The following is a 19,325-nucleotide window of genomic DNA, read 5'->3' as shown; positions in this document are numbered from 1 at the left end:
CCTGTAAAATGACTAGATTAGATTATTTCCAAGGTTTCCTTCAATTGCCAAGTTATTTTGAGTAGTCTATTTACTTCTATGGTCACGACAGGGATTTATTTCTTAGGAGGATACATCTTAGTAATTGATCAGTGATTTTTTAATAACTTTAGTACAAATGGTCTTGCTACAAACCAAAGAAGCTTGTATGTATTGCACAGATAACGGAATTGGGTACAACTTTGTGACCAAAACATTTATCAGCAAGGAAAGTTTAGCCAGTGCCTTGAGTCTAAAGACCTCAGGGTGGTATCTAATGCCACAAGCCTATTTGTTCAAGTTAGAATCCTTGTGAGCATTTTCCTTGTTCCTTTAAGTTTAGGAGCACAGATCAATTTGAAGGAAGCCAGGATGTGGTACTCTTTCCCTTTGCATTCAGAAGGCACTGCTGATACAGACTGTGCCCACATTGATCACTCTTACATCCCAACAGGCCTGCCCATTGATTCCTGGCCATCTCCTTTCACCTTGAAAACAACTATCTCAGGTTGAGAGTGAGGCCAAGGATCCGAAAAAAAATCACCACTTTTTAATCAACTTGTTTTGAGCCAGAATCCTACCTTACCTTTCTTCTTCTCCCCAGCAAACTGCCCCCTCTATGAGCAGACATAGAATTTAAAAAATAATAATAGTAAATGAGGCAGAAACATTTAACAGCCAAGAGCAGATAAAAACTCTACTGCAGACCCTAAAATCGACCTACTTCAGGAAGAGGTTTGGAAAAGTACACTGCTGAATATCAGAAAACTTTGAAGCATTACAGCATCCATTTCAAAGGAAAGGATTCAGAAAAACAGAGCACGTGGTATCTGATCAGACACGGGCAGCTTTGGCACAGACCACTCAATATGCAAGTGCATGACTCCTAACTGCTGGCAGGCACTCCTAAAAGTAGAAATATGTGCAGCCTGACAAAGTCTGAGTAGGAGAAGAAGTGGTCAGTTTGTATCATGATGCCTCATCCTCCCCTCGAGATGTGCAGCCAGTCCTTTCAGGAAGACCGAACATCAAAGCTACATGAAGAAGTGACATAACATTGTCAGCGCATTTCTTCTAAGGATTAGTGTCAACATCACACAAAACAGGCACTATACGGTGGAAGCAAGAGTTCAGGGCTTGGTCTTTGGGTGAAGAAGATAAAGCAAAAGTCAGGAATTACTAAGGTCTTAAGAACAATGGGGTCTCTAGGGTTTCAGCAGGAACTCAAGTTACATAAATGGAGCATTTAGTAAAGATGAAAGACACCATAGAAAGCTGTCTGCAAAATTCAAGAGCCTATACTGTAAAGCCATAGGAAGGAAGTAACATTTATTAAGCACCATATGTAGGGCACTGTGATAGATGCTTTCACATCCTTTCAGCTAACTATAACCATAGCATCATTGCCTTTCTAATCGGTGAGGAAACTAGGACTAATAAAAAGGTTATGAAATTTGTTACAGGTCATACAGTTGGTAGATGATCGAAACCTGCTAAGCTCAGACTTGATGTTGATTTTAGACATACGTGTGATAGGTGTATCTATTTCTTGACTTAATTGAGGGAAATCCTCCAACATCACAATATCTTCCCTACTGGTTCCATGGAATCCCACAGTGGCAGCTACGTTCCTTAAAATCTTGAGGATTTTTGTTTTAAAGATTTCTGATCTAAATTCAGTCACTCAAGGTATGGGGCACCTTAAGTGGTACTCAAGCACTTTATTTGAAAGGTAAGCATTTCTTAATCAGCTCCACTAGGAAGCCTAGAGCAAGTCCCCATAGGATTTGGGGTATCTCAGGGATAGGGGTATCTCCTCTGGGTTCTGGGGTTGCTGAGGGGGGTCACACTGTTACAATACCTTTTTTCTATACTTTTTTTTTGGCTGCATTCTCTTTGATGGACTCTTTATATGGCAATTTTGTAATTACTTACTATAGAGAGAATAGAAAGATAATTCAGTCTGTCCTCTAAGAGGATTGATCAAAATCTGGGAGTTATTGATTGGTTAGAAAAGTTCTTTTGAGCTTCAAAACTTATTATCGTAAATGCCCCATCTGTGAATTTCCACTGCAGTTACATTCCCAGAACAGGAAATGCTCCAAGGAGAAAGTGAGGTCCCGGAAATAAGCCTTTTATTTCGTAATGTGGCCAGGGCCAACTAAAAGTGGAGTCACGGCATAGCTGGAGAAGCTGAAAATTCAAGGTCTTTTGCAAGGTTCATGTGTTACCTGCAGGAGAAAGCAGTCACCAGAGCAAAGAGACAAAGATGCCTCAGCTCAGGGGCATCACTGCCCTTGCCTGTGGTAGTCCTGGGGCCACTGGCTGGGCGAGCCGGCTGGGCATAACTTCTCCATCCACATGGCCCCTAAGGACAGCTTCTTCTGGTAGGCCACCTTAAGCATCCCGATCCATCTTTGCCTTCAGCATCAAGTATCTGAACCAGGCTCTGCTCATTACCACTGGTGGTGGCCACTTGGTGTCCTGACCCCCTTTCCCCAGGTCAGGCCTGGTGAGGAAGGGGGAGGTGAGGACCCAGGGCTGGGTGGTAGGGTACGAGGAGGGAGTCCCCAGCTCAATCAGAGGCCTACCATCTCCAAAAGCTGGGGCCTCAGGTAAGAAACACCTCTCAGGCAAGAAACTTCTGAGGAATTTACAGATTTGGCATTGCCAATAAAGGAGTGAAGCAAAAAGTCACTTTTTGAAACTGTCAGTAATAAACACATTTTGATCAACCATGCTAGAGGAAAGACTGAATTCCTTGTCTATCTTCTTTCTAGGAAATATTACAAAATTGTTATTGTAGAAAGAGGCAAGCAAAGAGTATGAAGGGAAAAAATGTAGGGAAACTAGCATTATAGAACTGTATCAGGTACTTAATTAATGAAAATAAAGTCTTATTTTTCTGGATTTTTTAAATTTTCAGTATTTGTTTGTTTTATAAGATTTCTGATTTGATGCCATTTCTTTACTCATTCAAATTAATTTTCCTGTTCATACCTAACTTTGCATTCATCTTTTTAAATTCTTTTTCTTAAAGAGTGTCCCGTAAGTTTAAGCTTCAGGTGCCACTAACTGAGATCTGTCCCTGGAACTTCTCCTGGGACACAGAGGGCCATGCCCAGCATCCCCGTGTTCTCAGGGCTAGTGTCTGCCAATAGGAATGTTGGGAATCTGCGCCTGGTTCAGTTTCATGGAAAGAGCAACGGACTGGAGTGAGATTTCAATTCTTCACTGTTAGTACCTTCCGGTTGATTCAAACTCCTAGCTACTCTGCAGACAGCAGAGCAGAACCTTGCTCTATCTTTTTACGCCATCCTCTCACCTTCCAGCACTGTATCAGACAATGCTCCACTGCTATTCATAGAGTTTTCATGGCCAAATTCTTTGGACCACACTGACCTGGGTGGTCAGGTCCTTCTTCCTGCTCTGTCTTAGTCTGGAAACTCCACTGAAACCTGTCCACCATAGATGATCCTGCTGGTATTTGAAATACTGGTGGCATAGCTTTCAGCAACACTCAGCTGCCACAGTATGATAATCGACAGATGGGAGGTGTGATTCCCTGACCGGGAAACAAACCTGGGTCAAGGCAGCAAGAGCGCGGAATCTTAACCACTAGGCCACCAACTTCAATTCTATTTCTGGATTAAACTTATTCTCATTATGTGCCCCTGGGCAGGAGACTGTATGCTCTGTAACCATATTTTCCTATTTGTAAAACAGGATTCTACGTAAGAGCCCCTCATCATCTCACAGGATTTCCTGCATGTGGTCTTACAATATAGTTGTTAAAACCTTTGTAGAAAAAGGCAGCCAACAAAAATGAAAAAGCTATCATTACCATTCCTTGCATTTCCCTCTGGCTAGCAGCAAATTGAGGTTACTGGTAGCAAGGTGGTAACGTTTTACCACCTTAATATGCTGTTCCAATACCACCTTTGAAACCAATTTAAAATGTCACATGTCCCTTTCTAAGTTTCCCCAAAGTGTTATTGGTTGTGGTGGTGATGGTGGTCGGTTTCCTGTTTTACTTTTTCTTTTTTTATATATGAAAGATGTAAAAACATTCATTTCCCTCCTGTTCCCATTTCTCTCTCTTTTTACCTTACTCAGCCTCTCCACCTCCATATCCTCATTAGCCTCCCACCTCGTCAATAGCTGAATGCCATTTCCCTGTACTTTCTGACCTGCCCATTACCCTCTTCCAGCTCTTCCTGAGGCTTGTGAAACATTCTAGATATTCCACTCCCCTAGACTGAGAAAGAGATGATGGAAGGCTAACAGATGGTCAGCCTGGTTCAGATTTGGGAAGGGTCTCCTAGTGATGGAGCCACAGTGTTTTGTGTTCTTCACTGGCTAGCCAATTGGATCCCTCAGGCTCCTCTGGTGCCTAACAAAGAAACCCCTGACCTCTATCCCCTTCCTTGCACACTCTTACCCCACCCAAGCTAATTTTGGCTTCTGAAATGTACAGAAAATGAGCAAATGAAAACAGGGGGAAATAATCCATAAAGCCAATGGCTAATCAGTCACAATTAAATATCTAAGAAAGGAGAATAACACCCTCAAAGGCATCATCATCCAATGAGAAGAGCAATGAGTTGGTCCCATTTGGAAATTTTCTGTGTCTCTATAAATTTGTTTCTCAAGGTAAATCACCAGTCTGTCTAGCCACATTTGTTAACAATGCATGTAACTCTTAACAGCATCTCAAAAGCACACTTACTCTCAATTTCGCTTCTCATTCGTTTTTATGATGCTAGAGAAATTCAGATTATATAGGCTTTCTTTGTGCTGAGATGGTAATTTTATATCACTATAGATTAATAGCATTTTTAGTGATATTTGGTATCACTCATTTGTCTCCTATGGTTGTAAAGATATATATATTTTCTAATTTGGCTTTGCCAACAAATAAAAAGTAAGAGTCTCTTTCTGTTGAATGAGCGAAAAAGTCATTCTGATCATGAAGAATTATTCCCTTCTAACATACCCACAATCCACCATCTAATTGTTTTTGCTATGGCAGCATTACAGTTTCTACAAGAATGTGTGTTCGTGCCTGCATGCATGCGTACAGTTTGGCCTGCAGAAGAATCTCTCCTCGATGCCACTTGATCTTCACTTTGAATTCTGATTACTGAGCCTCCGGCTTATCTGCTTAGAGCCTGTTCATCCAGGCGTCTCTGCTTAGGAAGACTAAAACCTCCTGTATCTCCCCCTTCCTCTCCCTTGGTCCTAGAGTTTTGCAGGTATCTTTGCTTTGTGAGCATGTTGATATGTCTGGAATTCTATTCTGAGAACTGGTCCTGCAGTGCTCACTTGGAGCAAGTACCCATTCTAGGGTGGTTTCATAGAAGAGAAAGGCAGTCAGACTCAGTTTAGCTATCAGCTTTTAAGAGCTTCCTCCATCTGCTAAAATGTGCACGGCAGAGTTGCACATAAAAAGCTGATTAGTACCTCCGTGCAGATTCCTATAATGATCCACTCTCTCTTAGTTTACAGCACACTCTCCTAACTACCTATTCACCTGTTCTATTGGAAAATCTTAATCATCTCTCTGACATTACCTTGGCAATTTCAGCGACCACTTCACAATCTTTCAAAGTCTTTCTGCTCCATTTCATTCCTATTTCTTTTCTGCTTGTGTTAATTATTTTTGCAGCCAGCATACGTGTTTGTCAATAATGCATTACATTTTCCATGTGTCAGTTCCTCAGCCCATCAAAGAACCCTGTTTTTTACATTCTGAATCTATTTTTCCCTTTCCTGAATCAGCTCAGTTTGCTCCGTGCCTGCCTCTACTCCTCACTGGAAGTTGCACGAAACTTGGTACTTGCAAAGCAGTCCGTAGTTTAATTGGGTCTAGTTCTCTGCAGAGCGTTAAGTTTGGGCCTGCAATGGGCTGCAAGCTGTCTGAAAGCCCCAAAACTTCTGTGATACCTGAGATGCCTTAAATATCTTCACTTTCTGGGATGCCCACTTCTGGAATGTGCACAAGACAGTTCTCCTGTCTCGAATCAAGGACCAGGACATAAGTTCCCCATTAAGTTTGAGGATCATGAAAACCACTCCTGACCCTGCTAGCTCCATTCCCAAATGTGGTGCCTTTGCTTAATGAAAAAAGCCCTTCTCTTAACGGCCACTCAGAGAAACACCCAGCATAGTGCTGGGCACATCCCAAAGCTCTGTGCATACTGACACAGTCAAATGTGATGTAGAAGCCGAAGACCCACAGGCTCCACCGCTTGCATTTTGGGAGGTGCAGAGGGGAGGTGTGTTACTCACTTAAAAAATATCAGTACCATGGGGCCGACCCCATGACTGAGTGGTTAAGTTCGCGCGCCCCGCTGCAGGCGGTCGAGTGTTTTGATGGTCGAATCCTGGGCGCGGACATGGCACTGCTCATCAAGCCATGCTGAGGCAGCGTCCCACGTGCCACAACTAGAAGATCCCACAATGAAGAATATACAACTATGTATTGGGGGGCTTTGGGGAGAAAAAGGAAAAAATATAATCTTTAAAAAAAAAAATCAGTACCATCTCCCCTTTGTCCCAATATAACCCATCCTTGGGAATTTTCTAGTGGTTACCATTTCTTTTTTCATGATTAATATCAAAGGTACCTACACGTTGTCATAATCCCAAGACTCTTTGTCACTGCTTCTGAGAATTCACTGACTAGTTCCCTCTTACAGGCCAAGGAAACCCCATTTAAGAGAACTCTCTCTGCTTCTCAGAATGAATGCCCTTTTGGTGACGGGCAACTGAAGGGAAGTTTCTTTTCTTGTTTTGCCTTTGTTTCACATTCCCTTGGGGGTTACATACATCCCGTTCTAATTCCCTGGTTCCTTGGGGAAACACTCAGCCTGTGATGGGAAGAGAAGGGGTAAAAGCCCTGAGCCCCATGGACTGGGAGGAGATGCACTGTGGCTCCTCGACGTCTGGGCTGGCCACTTTGTTTTCATTCCTGCCCACGTAGGTCACTCGCGTGCACCAGAATCACCCAAGTGCCATACACTGACCCTTGGTAATTTTCCATTTCTTACTTCCCTTTGCTATGACCTTCCTTTGCCAGCTCCTTCTGATATTTTTAACTGTCTTCTGTGGCCAGGGAGCCCTCCATCTCCATACTGCAAGAGAATGTTGGAGATGGCTGGGGCCAGAAAACAGAAGTATAAGAGTGGGGAGGGGGGCCGGCTCCGTGGCCCAGTGGTTAAGTTCGCGTGCTCTGCTGCGGCAGACCAGGGTTCGGATCCTGGGTACGGACATGGCACCGCTCGTCAGGCCACGTTGAGGCGGCGTCCCACATCCCACAACTAGAAGGACCTGCAACTGAGATATACAACTATGTATGGGGGGGTTGGGGGAGATAAAGCAGAAAAAAAAAAAAGAGTGCGGAGGGTGAGGAGGGGTAGGAATACAAACTGAACTGGGAAACAATAGGCTTCTGCACACCTCAGGATTGTAGGTTAACGGAAATTTCTTCCATCATTAGTCCTTTTCGAATCATCACAACAAATGATCATTTTCTGCTAATTGTTTCACAAAGAACATTGCTTTTCAACCGTTCTTCATTTACTTTCTGGCAGTGAGGCTAACAAGCAAAGATATTGACAGAGGTTGACTGAGAGAGAAGGAGACAGGGACAATAAGGCCATGTTTCATTCATCAACCAGATATCCAATTGCCTACAGAGAGATAGAGGCCTTCTCCTCCACAGTAGGGGACCTTTGTCTTTATTCCTAGATCTTCCTGGAAATACCTTTCTTGAACTTGAAGACCCTCTCTAGATATTTTCCAGGATAAAAGACTTCTGGTGGAGTCTTTAATTCACAGTAACAAGAAGATGAAACATTATGGTGCTACTTCTAGACTCAATGACCTTGTATTTGAAGTTGGGACGGAGTTGACATTGTACGACTCACCTTTTCCACTTCATGTTTACTTTAACATCTAAGTCAGGCTAAGAAACTGCCTTCCCTAGCCATTCCCTGCTTTGTCCCATTAAATAAAAGTGAATTGTAAGTTTTATCCAATTTACTAACTCCATGGGCCAGGATAAGATAAAGAAAAGTAAATGTGTGAGAGGAAATATGGACAAATTCTCTGAATTTATTTATAGGCAATATCTACAATTAACCACGCTTTGAGAAAATATTTCCTTGGAATGGTCACAGCGAAGGATTTTGTTAAGAACAGTTGAGAATAGGGGACTTCTACATCACACCCTCTGCTGAACTAAAGAAAAAAAATTAAGGCTTCCATAAAATTCAGATAATTTGAGCCAGTGATAATCTCACCCAGTTTCCACACGTGCAAAATGGGGATTATAAAATTACTGTCTCATGGGCTTCCTGGGACTACTTCATGTAACTTTTAGAAGAGTGGCCAGTACATAGCAAGTATTTTATAAACGTTAGCAATTATTATTATTAGCAACTAATAAAATTTCCGGTTGCTCTTACACCATATGATTCCTTAGGGAGAGACTGCAAACTAATAGCCCGTGAGCAGGATGCAGTCTGCATGAACAGAGTTTTAGAAATTTTTGGTTTTGTTGCTACATTTTAAAATTGAGAGATGTATCATTTAAAAAAATGCTATTTCCAATTTTGCTTTAAAATGGGAGGAGCCGGGGCCAGCCCGGTGGCGTGGTGGTTAAGTTTGCACGCTCTGCTTCAGAAGCCCAGGATTTGCAGGTTCAGATCCTGGGTGTGAACCTACACACTGCTCATCAAGTCATGCCGTGGTGGGGTCCCAAATACAAAATAGAGGAAGATGGACACCGATGTTAGCTCAGGGACAATCTTCCTCACACACACACAAAAGGGAAGGATACACCGGGCCCGCATTCTTGCAAGGCGGCACTGGGAGAGAGCCATAGGGCCCTTTCAGAGGGCAGGTCTTGCCAGTCTGCAGAATTCCCACTGTGCCCTCCTGCCCTCCATGCATGCCAGTTGGCTCATTGAGCCATTTGCATTTCCCTCCCCTGTTTTATGTTCTACAAACACTTTAAAATAGGCTCTTCTATTTTGCTTTACACAAACCATAAGACAGGAGGTTTAGCAATATTATCCACATTTGATAGTCGAGGAAACTCATAAAAGGGTAGGTTAAGTGACTTGAAAAATGTTGCACAGTGAGTCTCTTGGGACTAGGACTAAAATCCAAACCACCCTCTTCTCCGACATCATGCTGTTTCCTGAACCCTACCAAGAAACTTCCTCCTCCACTTTCATCAGAAGCTGTTTGTCCTCCGTCAGTGTCACAGAGCGTTCTTTGCTATGATTTTAAGCAGCAGGCCAACTTGATGTGCCAGCTTCAAATGGTAAGTTAAAATGTGTCCTAAGGTGTCTGAGGAGCGTCCTCTCCACTCTGCTAATAAACAGGACAGTGTCTAATTATTTGCATGGAGTTTGGCTCCCAAGATAATTCAGTGTCCGTGTGGCTCCGTTTCACCTCTACTTGTTTCCATTACCTTGCATATTAGCTATGTCAAGTTGATGGGCCTGCTGTTCCCCAGGGTGGCTATTATAAATACTGGTGCTACAGTGAAATGCTTCCAGTCTTCTGGAACCTCATTTGAACTAAGCAAGTTCTCCATAATGATCATTAATGATGTATTGCTTGCATACAAATGTTGGATATTAATCTTTTGTTTACTTTCTCTATGCCATCAGACTTTTTAGAGGTTCTTTGTAGTGTGCTCTTAACTGATGACCAGGAGTACCTTCTTCATTTGGGACTGCGTGATTTTTTTTAACTGACAATTCACTGTGGCAGGTACAGTCTTGATCTTGGAGCCCTGGCTGATGGACCCACTGCCCTTGGCAGACATGACTGCCCCATGTTCTGGGAAATTGCATATCATCAGTGCTCAGGTACAAAACCTCACCTGAGCCTTTTTATAATTCTGCCAAGACTGTCTACTGGCTCATAAGTTTTATGAATGGGGGACAGGAAACTGTCTATGCCAAGAAGTCCCTGCAAGGTGACTGGGATGAGTCCAGTTACCAACCTCGGAAGAAGGGACATCTGGGTGCTGAGTACATTCTGTGCCTTTCTCATGGGATCTGGCTGGGCCCACGCTGTGGTGAGTTCATCTGGTCTGGATCCTTTGATCAACCGCCTTCTGCCAAGATCCAGATCCCCAGTGCTGTATTAAACCTAAGAGAGTCTTTCATGACTTGGGACAGGCTTTTCTTCCTCTATTGAATTAGACTGGAAGAAAGGCCTGCAGTTTGGTTTAGTCTGACTTTACGCCATGGGGCTGGACCAGAAATAGATTAGCGTCTGTGCAGGTAATGACTAGGAGCCAATGTTCTTCACGGCACAAGGTCGCTGAGCTTGAGCTCTGGAGTAAGACAGACCTGGATTTGAACCCCTGCTCTGCCGCCTACTACCTGTAGAACTTTAAGTAGCTTTCTTTTTTTGTATGTGTAGTAGACTGTGTGTTTCTCTCCCAGTATCATTGAGTTATAATTGACATATAATACTGTATAAGTTTAAGATGTATTTAAGAAGGTTTCTTGAACTTTACTTAAACCTTGGTTTTCTCTTTGCTTAATAGAAATACTAACAATACCCACTTCCTAGGGTTGTTGTGAGAATTAAATGACAAAAAATACATAAAACACAGCCGAGAGTCTGGTACAAAGCAAGTGCTCAGTACAAAGCACAAAGCTGTAATCATTTTATTATTACTGCATGAGTCCACACTGATCTTGGCTGTAGGATCTCCTCCTCTTACTCGTCCTGAATGAGAGAGGCTGTTTGTTGGGCTGTCACTATGAGTCTGGGCCTGCACCACCTGCCTTTGTGATGAGAAGTTAAATGTGATAGAGGTAAAGAAGATCTTCTGGGTTTAGTTATGAGCAGGATGAGGAAATGGCCCTGTGCGAAAACTGTAAATTCACCACAAGTCTCTTATGGGAAGGAATGCACATTAAAATCTATTAGAGGCAGACGTGCTTATGACACGTAGACTCATGTCTGAGGAAGGTGTGGAGAATCTCATGGGAGAAATTAGGCATAGACACCGAGGTCACTAAGGTGGGTGTGACATAGTCTGGGGTCATATGGAGGTTTGTTGGGCCCATGGTTGCTCTTGGTAGCAGTAACTGTAGTCATGGGTGGGCCAAGGTAATTGACACTGTCTTCCTTCAAATTCTCATTGTCTGTCACTTGAAGCATGACTATGGTTCCTGCCATCATCCTCTTCCTGCTCTAATACATTCCTCTGCACTGCTGCCAGAATGATCTTTCTAGAACACAGCTCTAGTCATGCCCCTTCTCTGCTCAATGGTCTTTGCTGGTGCCCATTCCTTCCCCAAGTAACTCTAGTGGCCAGAACAAAAAGATAACCCCTTAGACCTATGCACACCATTGCCAATCCCTTGAGCCCTGAATCCAGGCGGAGTTGGTGGTCCCACGCTGGAGGACAGTATTAGTAAGAGGCTGGAAAACTCAAGGAGGGCTTTTTACCACTCCCTGTAAGCATTCACCTAGACATCTGGATTGGAGAAAGCTTAAGGGAAGGTACTCATGAGTTTCCCTTCTTGCCTGGAGATTAAATGTTTTCACAAGTGAGGAAATGTTTATGGCTTCATATGCCTGAAAAGCTGTTCAATCCCTACAGGAGATTCTAGACTCTTCCTGAAGCATCACTATAGAGCACTCAGGACTTAGCTTTTTCAATTGATTCCCTTTTCCCTTTGCAACCAAGTCTTCATCTCTGCTGCCCCATACCAACATACCAACTTTCTACTTTTCTTTAAATGCATGCTTGTATTATCTAGAATTCTGACTGAAATGGAATTCCGTACGATTCCTAGGGGATCCTCCATTACATATGGCTTTTTAATGTTCTCTGACTAGTCACTTAAATCATGTGCAAACAGAAGCTGAGGCTTCTCATATTTAGATTCTTTAGAAAAACTGAATCTTTCCTTGATAAGTAAAGCAACGACTCCTTCTTCAAACCCAGGAGGGCTTGACTGGAAGGCAGGACGGGTCACTTTGGCAGAAGTGGAAGATACAGCCCTCTTGTTCTTCCCCCACTTATTTCAATCTCTTAGTCCCCACATCTAGTTCCCAGCAAGCTGTAGAACTCTGCCTTTCTCCCGGGGATTTAGGAGATTGCCTGGAAGGCTATAGCAGGGGTGATGGTTGCAGCCATCTTCCTCAGGCTCTCTGACTTTGCTCCAAACATGGCCACCATTACAGGACAAAACCAAGAAAGAAATATTGTATGTTCAGCTTTTCCTCAATATCGATCTCACAAAAAGTATAGATTGGAAAAGCTTTTTTTTTTCCCTAAAGAAATGATCCCTGGGGCCCTAGATTTACCTGTCTGACACAAATCAGAAAACCTTTGGTGTCTGGTTTTGAGTGAGCCAAAGCGCTTTGGCTTCTGGCACATGGAAGATATGAGGAGCCTGAATGTCCTCGGGCAGAGGTGGATGTTCCAGTACCAGCTACTTGTCAAAAAGCTTTATTTACCACAAGTTATTTATAAAACACTTTCTTTCAGACATTGAATGAAGAGGGGTACTTTAATTCCATATCATGACAAGTATTTCATGAAGATACAGAGGAAAAAAACACTAATTTTTCCCCTTATCAAAGAAGAGAGTTTGTGAGATAGCAAAAAAAATTCTTCAACTGCTTCCTAGGAATGAGAGAACTCAATGGTTCTACAGGCGACATTTCATTTATACAATCATTAGCTTATAAGTCCTATCAATTAAGAATCTAGCAAAATGTTTGGTTCTTAAGACTGTTGGCCTATGTCTCAAATCAGTTTTTTAAATACAAGACTATTTTGCTCCCATCACCCCTGTTTGTCACTGAGAAATGCCTGTTGTAAAAACCTGTACTCAGCAGCATATTTCTTATTAAGTTAGCACTGTGCAAAACAAAAATAGAAGTTAGTGATTTCCTACAGCTCCCAAACTGCTTTGTTCTTCCAACAGAAATGTTGCAGCATATTACTCCAAAATGTAGACTAGGACCCTTGGGTATTTTACAACACGTGAACAATAGCTGAGTCATTTAATTTAAGAAATGCAGCTAGCTAAGCACTCATTTATTTGGGCAAAAAATTCAGAGAGCTTTTATCATGCTTGCACAAGATCCAGATATCTGAAGACTCTCTAAATCCATAAATAGCCTCTGACATGATGGGCCATTATAGCTCTTAAAGACTCATTGCAGTCTGTTGGATCAAACTCATGCTTCAAGTTGAAGCCTGGTAAGAAGATTTATATGTTGACCATTCCAAATCATATCTTTATTTAAAACTCACTATCTTGGGAATGACTTTAAACTCTTTTTGCCTGCTGGTATGAAGCATTAAGTTCTCCAGCCGACAGTCTTAGAAACATTTCAACTCTCCAAACTCACATCTGTACACACCTGCAACCAAATCTCTTCCTCTTTTGACTCCCTGGGGGATGGAACTCAGCTTGGTAAATAAGTTTCATGGTCTCGATCTCAAACTTGACTTGAGTCACATAAATCACTTAATCTTTTAGAGAGATGGATGTTGGAATGAAGAGCCAAATTTCTTACCAAAGATCATTTGTTAAGTTTTTGCTTCTGACCAGAAGGAGAAGCAGCACAGTGCTGCCTCTTTAAAAGAAAAGAAGAAAGCTTTAAAAAGCCGGGAGTAGTAAGCAATGTCATATGGGAGGGAAATTAAAGAGAATGAGAACTCCGAAAAGAATCTTGGTTCCAACCCTGCCCTCACTCCCCACACCCAACAGGTCATTCTGTCTCATTGATTCTACCTCCACAGTGGCTCTCAAACACAGCCCCTCCTTTCCATTCCCTCTGCTACAGCCTCAGTTCAGGGCATCGTCATCTCACTCCAGGACTATTTTTCTCTCTGTTTGCCCCACAATGCCAAGAGCAATATCTTCATAGTATGTAGACCTGATCAGATGGCATACCAGGATTTCCACAATTGGAAGGTGCTTCTTCCACTTCCCTGACCTTTCCACTTCCTGTCATTTCCTCAAAACATTTTGGCTCATTCCTGTCCCTCTGCTGAGAACATCCTCTCACATTCCTGTTTTCATTGTTGAAATCCCAAAGGCCCATGAAGCCCTTTAGTGAAAATTCATAGCTCCTGCCTCATATTCCATACCCTCAAAGCACTGTCTTTATAGTACTCATAATATTGATCTTCTGTCTTGTTATATATTTATTAATCTTGTACAGCTGCCTTTTCCCCAGATTGTAAACTCTCTGAGGGCAGGGATTATATCACTGAAGATCTGGTACAGGGCCCTATATGTAGCCAACGCTTAGTAAATATGCATTGAATAAATGAGTGTATGTACACAGGTAAGTGGATTTGGCAATTGATCTTTGAAAGAAGCGAGTTGGTGGAGTCAAAAAGACAGAACTCAGAATTCAAGACAGTAAGATGAGAAAGGGTGGTGAGAAAATAGATAGTATAATATTATACTATTATGAAATATAGTATAATATTATAATATTATTATGCAAGATAATATTATGAAATATAGTATGCACATATGGAGTTTTCATTTATGGAGGTTGTTTTCATATAGTTAGCTTCTCTCTTCCTATTTCTCTTCTGTGTATAGTCTCAAGAAATTCCATTTCTTATCATTCTCCTATCCAGCACTGAAAAGTTAGCTATATATAACAAGGTTTTCACTGATTTCAAAGCCTTACAAATCTCAGATTTGTTTAGTTAATGGAATTGGCATCAACGTATTTCTACAGTCTGGTTTCATTTCTGCTTCATCCAACGTTACTGCTGGTGCATTCTCACACATCAGCTAGTTTTTCAAACCTTTCTATCTTCAGAACATTTTGGAATTATCTCTAGGTCAAATCAAGTCACATATTTTCACTACATTTCTTGTTTTCCCTGCAAGTTAAAATCCATGTTACTCTGTCACCTTTAAAAAATTGAATACCAGCATCTAGTGCCATTTATATTCATTGAGGCCCTTTGAAGAGATTCTTCCTGCTCCTCAACGTTACCAATTTCCAACAACCCCGAAACCTTTCCATTTGCCCCACTTTCATCCACATGTTGAGACTCTGCAGATCCTGTGGTCTCTAAGGACCTTTAAATGGCATTGGCAACATCCCTGTGATGACAATCTGGAGTTGTCCTCGCTTTGCTTTCCTTCCTAATGGCTATTAGGAATTAGGAACAATTACCCCCTGGACCCATCTCCCCACTTCCCCCGTCTTTATACCCACATGTACCATGATATCTGTGAACCAACTCTCACCACATCCAACAACTACTGAGTAAGTTGCCCTACAATGCTCATTACTTATTGTCACCTAGCCAGCTTCTAGAATGGTTTCTGACTTACTCTCCCACACCCAACACTTGTTCCTGTCTATCCCAAAGGATCCCCATTCCTTGGATGAGCCTCCTCAATGATTGAGAACTTTGTAACATCAGGTGGAGAGTGGGTCCAATCTAAGTCTATTTCTTACCACCTGCACGTCCTCCAACCCATGCTGGCATCTTTCAAGTCTCTTTTCTCTTATATGCCTTCTGTTGCTTTTCTATAATGCCCCAAAGAAAGCCTCATTTCCCTCCTTCTCTCTATACCTCTAATCCATTTATCCTTGTCTACAGAGTTATTATTTGTAAGAATAGCTAAAAATTGTTGAGCTCTTACTATGAACCAGTCAAGGTACTTTGCACTCTATTCATATTATCTCATTTATTCCTCATTATAGTTTTATGAGGAAAATATTACTATTTTCATGTTCACGTCATAGAGTGGAGAACTGAGGCTTAAAGAGACGGAATAACTTGCCCAAGTTTACACAGCTAGATAACAGCAGCAGGAGGCGTTAGACCCATCCACTCTGGCTTTATCCATCATGCTGGAACGCCTTGCTCTGTGAAGCCAGGCGCGACTCACTGATTGCTGGTGCAGCAGTGCAGGACAGAGATGCTGACATCTTGCATCCAGTCCACTAAGTCCCAGACAGCCTCCCTGGCAGAGCGCCTAGCGATGGCTGCCACAGAGATGACCTTTCTCCACATCTGCTCAGGCTACTTCCATCTGGACTGTGTGTGGGGGATGGTCCTTGGCTAATTCTGGTCTGAGCCTTTCTTCAGCTAACCCTGCCCTCAGAGCAGGTGACACACCGATGGGCATTGGGCAGCAAGCAGCCACCTGTGGCCCAACCCGCCTTTGGAGAAATGACATTGAAACAACCTTACACACTTCATAACAGAACTCCTGCCTCCCCACACTTGTCTCATAGCTTCCTAGAAACGTGTAACCATCCACGTCATCCCCTACCCTTGCCTGAAACTTAACTGTACTCTTTATCAAGAGCTGATGAGAAATCTGAATAGGGTAAAAATTGAATCCAGACACAAAAGAGATTCCCTACAAATGCCTCCCTGTCATCTTTTCCTGCCCTTCGCTGAAATAGATTATTTTCGTACATGCATTACTTGTATTTCCCCAAATGAGATCTTTGAAATCAAGTGAAATATTTTGAGAGTGAATAAAACATGAAGTACTATTGCCATCATCTTGATCGCTTCTGCATATGATATAATGAACCAAAGACCAGATTGGTTTTCACTCTGGCTCAGCTGTTGAATTTCAAAATTTATATGTTTCCTCTTTGACAACCTCAATTGCCACCACCAACCCCCTACCTATCAGAAAGTTATTTGAAGAGCAAAGGTGACTAGATTCTGATTTTTTTTCAGGTATCATAATCCTGAATTTTTAAAACAACTTCCCTGTTGTCCTCAGAAATTCTTGAAATTCAGATAAAGCTTTAGAAGCCAAAGTTTCTCTAAATATCTCACAATTTTTTCACCAACTTCATATTATCATTTGGCATCGTCTTCCTTAATAGAACTCAGCACCTAAAACCATGCTACCTGGAGACTTCACACCACTGCTTTTGTGTTTTCAAGTCACTGTTCTCTCACGACCTTTCATCTGAAGGACAACTCCCTGGGCATCCAGGGCCACCAGGCGCTTCTCTGGGAATGGGACAGCGATGGCTAAGTGTTGCTGGTGGAAAAGGCAGTAGTGACGAGGGAAGAGCACGTCTGGGCATTTGGGGGCAGCATGATAGTAGCGGCTGGCCTAGGAGGAGGAGGTGGAGTGGAAGAAAGTAAGGAGCAGCTCTGAGGAAAGTTCTGGTGGTGGGAAGAAGAGGTGGACATCTGGACAACGCCCTCAGGGTTGCCTCTTCCCAGAGTCCACAGGCCATCATCTCCTCTCCGCCAGTTGGGCCTGCTGAGTTTCCCCTTTGGTTCTCTTTCTTCCCCGGGAAATCCATTCCCTGCCTGTCTCCTGCTCTTTTCCCTTCTCCCAGACTTCAGCTTCCATGTGCCAGCGGTGACCTTCTGTCCTTGCTGTTGGCTCCAGCGCCCCAGGCGATCTGTGTTGCCAAAAGCTACTGGCTTTGGGGGCTGTGATTGAATTCCTATTTTGTTACGGAAGGCACAGGAGGTTTGTGCGTCTCTAGTGGGCTGGAGATTGACGTGTGAACCTTAACTGTCTTCAGGGTGCTGCTCTGCATGTATTACACGTCCAAACGATGTGGCTAGTGCCCTGTGTCACGTAGCTGCCCTTCGGCATTGAGAGAATATGCTTTTGTGCGACAGAGGGCTTAACTTGTAATAAAGCCCTGGAAGATGGATCCTGACGCACTGATTTGGAGCAAGTGGGAGGGAGTGGAAGGTTAGCTCTGCGCGAGCAGCCACCTTGTCGATCCTGGGCGCCCGTCCATACCCAGGCTCAACTCCACGCATGCGCCTCATCGCTCCATTAGAAGTTACTGAACGGAGTGAATGAATGAATGAATGAACGAAAGAGGGTATGAATGAATGAATGGCTGAATAATACTGTCTGGAAACAAAGGACTGGAACGTGGAAATGAAGGATTGCTTCTCCGAAAACCACACCGGCAGTGAAGGGCTCTAGCTATCCCCTGTTCCCCTGCTCCAACCTGGCGCCCAGGGAAGCCACACTGCCCTCGGCAGGGGCGAGGAGCCAGGACGCTGCGCAGAACGCACGGAAGCATGTGACCAGGCAGCAGTGCTCCACGGCTTAAGATAACTATTCATACTTAAGACCGGGTCTAGGGTGTGAATTTTTAGACTATAATTCTTTAAAATTTATTATAGTTTTAAACTTAATTGGGTGAAAATATTTATTGGTGGGGGAGGGGATGCAATTACCCAATTATCAAAGCTAGAATGAATCCTAGGAGGGACACTAAAACTATCTTTAAGTACTGAGAGGATTTTATTACAGCAACTCTTAAAACAATAATGAACCTTACGTGTTCCTCAGTCTCTTTTACAATAGGAAAGGAACACACAATTTTCAAACAGAAAGCAGATTTGCATTTGTGGAGAAAGAAACAAGAAAGGGCTCCACGCCAACAAATTCTCCTGGCAAACCCCCACCTCCTAAAATCTCTTTTTTCTTTGAACATTAAGAAAAAGGGGTGCGGGTGTCGAGGGAAACTCTCCTGAGGTTACAGACAATGAAATGGAGATGTGGGAACCAGCATCAAAAATATGTTGGCATTTTCCCAAACAGGGAGTGCTGACAAGTATAATCCTATTACTAAAATCACATCAGTGATGAGATAAATGAAATAAAAACATGATCTTGTGCGGCCAGCGGTGGCTATTTGTCCACAAAATCTTGTGGTGTTGTATCAGTCTGTGGCTCCAAAAACGGTACGGAGTAGAATACGATGTTAAGGAGGCTGTTAAAACACATCATTGAGATTACACCACCTTTTAAAATAAACAGCACTGAATATCAACACAGGTAGAATGTCATTGTGAGACGGGGATCCGATATTCCACGGCGTGCTTTATGGCTTTCCAGTGTGTGATAAAATCTGTTCACCAGATGTACTATTTGTCTCCTGTGTAGCATACTTGAGCATCCTGTAGGCCTGAGGCCCATTTATTTCATGTAATTGCCTTTCCTGTGCACACCTTAGGGCACCCTAATTCTCCATTTTATTTCAGGCACTGTACAGGGTACCATCTGGTAGTTTAAAACTCATCCCGTTTTATTGCACTACCGCAGTGACTGTATTCAGCCGTACTGCAGGCTTTCGGTGGAGACAGACTTCTTACTACCAGCTATTCATTTTTGCCTGAAATAAAGTAGACTTGAACTATCAACATGCAGGATTCACACGTCGATCATCACTGGTCCATACGAGCTTGACAGAGGTTCCTGGGCAACCTGCAGACTCCAAGCAGTTTCGAATTGCTTCGTGCACAGCTG

The 19,325-nt window shown here is 42.9% G+C and overlaps 1 long non-coding RNA gene across 2 annotated transcripts in view; it reads right to left on the bottom strand.

Moving 5' to 3' along the window:
- Positions 1 to 19,325, bottom strand: part of LOC139076711 (uncharacterized) — a 44,938-nt gene that overhangs the window by 5,174 nt on the left and 20,439 nt on the right. The gene's annotated exons all lie outside the window — the stretch shown is intronic.

The sequence above is a fragment of the Equus przewalskii genome, chromosome 17 (genome assembly GCF_037783145.1).
Source record: "Equus przewalskii isolate Varuska chromosome 17, EquPr2, whole genome shotgun sequence".
In the NCBI taxonomy this organism is placed as follows: Eukaryota; Metazoa; Chordata; class Mammalia; order Perissodactyla; family Equidae; genus Equus; species Equus przewalskii.
Note: the sequence above shows the minus strand (reverse complement) of the source record. Positions and strands in the feature narration are given on the sequence as shown.